The 473-nt window shown below is 63.8% G+C and overlaps 1 protein-coding gene across 1 annotated transcript in view; it reads right to left on the reverse strand.

The window, feature by feature from the left end:
* Nucleotides 1-473, reverse strand: part of EFNA3 (ephrin A3) — a 14,298-nt gene that overhangs the window by 6,800 nt on the left and 7,025 nt on the right. The window lies entirely within an intron of this gene.

The following is a 473-nucleotide window of genomic DNA, read 5'->3' on the forward strand; positions in this document are numbered from 1 at the left end:
GTGTCTGCGGGGCGGGGGTGCCAAGCCACATGCACAGGTGGGATGGGCAAGAGCATGGGCATACGAGGCGGCGCTTCTGGGTCTGCCGGGAACGTGCTGACAGCCTCAAAGAGGAGACGGACACAGCACGATGGACAGACAGACCCAGAAGGGCATCATTGTCCCACAGGCACCAGGGTCTCCACGGGACACAGTCCCTGGGTGTGCGGGGGACCCCGGCATTCCCTGGCATTCCCCATTTCCAGCAGCCTGGAGCCGACCCACCGCTGCCGCCCACCACGGCCCTGGCACGTGCCGCAGCGCGGACCCAGGATTTCTCACCCTGCTCTGGCTAATCCCGTTAGTTCGTTAATGCCGTAAAGGGTGGCCCTGGGGGAGCCTCATTTACATTGATTAGGAGCAGCAATCCCCTCAGATCCACTCAGGAGAGGCTCCGCTGGCTCCTAATCCGCGCCCGACGGAAATCCCGGCCG

The sequence above is a fragment of the Corvus brachyrhynchos genome, unplaced genomic scaffold, assembly GCF_000691975.1.
Source record: "Corvus brachyrhynchos isolate BGI_N302 unplaced genomic scaffold, ASM69197v1 scaffold122, whole genome shotgun sequence".
Classification (NCBI taxonomy): domain Eukaryota; kingdom Metazoa; phylum Chordata; class Aves; order Passeriformes; family Corvidae; genus Corvus; species Corvus brachyrhynchos.